Source organism: Lagenorhynchus albirostris, chromosome X, assembly GCF_949774975.1.
Source record: "Lagenorhynchus albirostris chromosome X, mLagAlb1.1, whole genome shotgun sequence".
Lineage (NCBI taxonomy): Eukaryota > Metazoa > Chordata > Mammalia > Artiodactyla > Delphinidae > Lagenorhynchus > Lagenorhynchus albirostris.
In genome coordinates, this window is record NC_083116.1 from 99,734,978 (window position 1) to 99,737,710 (window position 2,733).

The window sequence follows — 2,733 nt, forward strand, 5'->3', positions numbered from 1 at the left end:
AGGGTCCCTATACTACCTGAGAGTTTTATGCCACGTACTCGCAAAGGAGAAGACTGCTCCCTAATTGACATGCTCCACTCTCCCATACAGAGGAGATGCCTATTAATGAAATGGACGTCCCAACTGTAGATCAGATCCATGCTAGTTACCTAGGCTGATCACATGAGTCCTTTACTCCCAAATATGAATGGACAAATGTTTGCCAGATATTTGAGGAAAGTGAAAGAGAGGATCACGATGAACAAACAGAACTATTTCTGGAGAAAAAATAAATATAATACAGGAAACGGAAAAGAATTTACCAAAAAAATCCAAATTCATATTCTCAGAATTTTAAGGAAGACAGTCGGTTTATAAAATGAGAACAGGGTGCTGTAAAAGAGAGCAATTAGAGAACAAGAGAAAGTCCTGGGAAAATAGAAATATTACTGCAAAATTTAAAGATTAATAGATGCCAGGTGCTCAGCGCAGTCAGCCTGCCTCACCCAGGCCTGGGTGGAACCTGGGACACAGCTTTCACGCCCCGCCCTCCATGCACATCCACCCTCCCAATCCCCCGCCCCCTGACCCCACCCCCCCAATCCCCCGCCCCCTGACCCCACCCCCCCACCCCCCCACCCCACCCCCACCCCCCCACCCCACCCCCACCCCCCCACCCCCCCACCCCCACCCCCCCACCCCCGTAACGGAACCGGAAACTCCCTTCCCCCCTCCCAAACCCGGGTAATGGACGCGCCTGCCGGTCCATCGCAGAGCGGCCGCCGTCTTCGACCACATGGGAGCGCTCTGAGGCACCTACCGCGGGCCCAGCGACTTCGCCTTCACCTTGGCCTTCACGCCCGCCACGATGCCCTTGCCGTCCGCCACGCTGCCCGTGCCGCCCTCACAGGTGCGCCAGAGCTACCACCCCGACTGCGAGGCCGCCATCAACAGCCATTTCACCCTGGAGCTCCACGCCTCCTTCGTGTGCCTGGCCGCGGCCGTTTACCTCTACCGCGACGACGTGGCCTTGAAGCACTTCACCCGGTTTCTCCTGCGCCGCTCGCACGAGTACAGCGGGCGGGCCCAGGGCCTGATGCGCCCGCAGAACCAGCGCGGGGGCCGCCTCAACTTCCAACACATCAGGAAGCCAGTCAGGGACAAGTGGAAGAGCGGCCTCAAGGCCATGAAGTGCGCCTTGTTTCTGGAGAAGCTCGTGAACGCCTGCTCCACCTGTACCAGCTGGTCACGGACAAGAGCAACCCCCACCTGCACCGCTTCCTGGAAACTCACTACCTCCGCCAGCAGGTGGCGTTCATCCGAGAGCTGGAGGGTCGTGTCACCACCCTGAGCATGATGGGGGCCCCGGACGTCGACCTGGCAGGGTACCTCTTTGACAAGCTCACCCTGGGCGACAGTGACAAGAACTGAGCCTGGACTGTACTTCCCCAGAGCCACGGAGTGACCAGAGCCCTGGTCACCGTGCCTGCCATGCAGACGGCAATAGTGCCCTTGCAGAAGAAGTTCACTTAAGTTTTTTTCTTCCAGTTTTTCCGTTTCTTCCAATAAAGTTATTGGTTCATAAATAAATAAAGGTCTCTGGTTGATTCATGTGGGCAAATCTCTCACCTTTTAAATTTTAAAGCAGGCATCCAGGAGTCTCTGAACACACCCCGGCTTGGTCCACATGCAGCTCAGGATCACCACAGAGGGAGGGAGATGGTCTTCCTTGGGACCCTGGAAAACACAAAATCGATCTTCCCCTTATAAACAAAATCAGTGTAGAGGGGTGGGGTGGGGTGGGTCTTCTAAGCCCTAGTCTATGTGGGTACCTGTGCATGGTAAAATTATATATCAATATATAAAAAACCTTAGTATGGAATACAAAATACTGGTTGCCTCTTAGGAAGAAGTGAAGAATGGGATTGGACAGGAAATAAAATAAAGGGTGTCTTCAACTTTTCCTGAAAACTTTTAGTTCATTAAATTATGTGAATGTGAACATTTATCACTTCTGGGTAGCAGCCTGGGGTCCTGAACAGGTATGGCAGGGTCCCTCTATGACAATGTCACCCAGGACAACAGTGATAATGGTAACTGAGCCAGAGGCTGACTTTCCCATGGGCATGGGAGTGACTTCCTAGGTCACATGCTAGTCAGGCATGGGAGTGACTTCCTAGGTCACATGCTAGTCATGCAAATTGCCCTTAAAAAACATCCATATGTATATATACATACATATATATATATTTTCCCCCCTTCCATTGTATCCTTTCTTCCATTAAACTAACACAGTGCCAAAAAAAGCTCAAATTACCTCATGAGGAGGGCTGAAAAATATGTGCTCACTGTGAAGGTCAAATTTTTGATACTGAATATAAAATAGAATAAAACTCCCTGAATGTTAAGCCAGTGATTCTGACTGCTTTGAGGAATGTAGGGGAGTGAAGGTGAGTTGAGGCTGGGAGACAAGTTAGGAGGCATTGTAGCAGGTCCAGAGAGAGAGTGGTGGCTTGAAATACAGTGGTCACTGAGGAAATGAAGAGACCTGCACACATTCCAGATGGATTTTGGACAAGGACACAAGATTTGCTTATGGGCAAGAGGTGAGGAATGGGAAATGAGGGAAAATAATCTACGTTCCAGTGTTTGGACTTGAACACGTGGGTTGAAGGTGTTGCTATAAATTCATCTGGGAACATTAGCAGCGATACAAAAACGATGGGGGAAAGCCTGTCATGTAAGTCTGAGATG

The 2,733-nt window shown here is 50.8% G+C and overlaps 1 pseudogene; it reads left to right on the plus strand.

Annotated features, from left to right (window-relative positions):
* Positions 1-847: 847 nt before the first annotated feature.
* Positions 848-1,410, plus strand: LOC132513189 (ferritin heavy chain-like; annotated as a pseudogene).
* Positions 1,411-2,733: the final 1,323 nt, after the last annotated feature.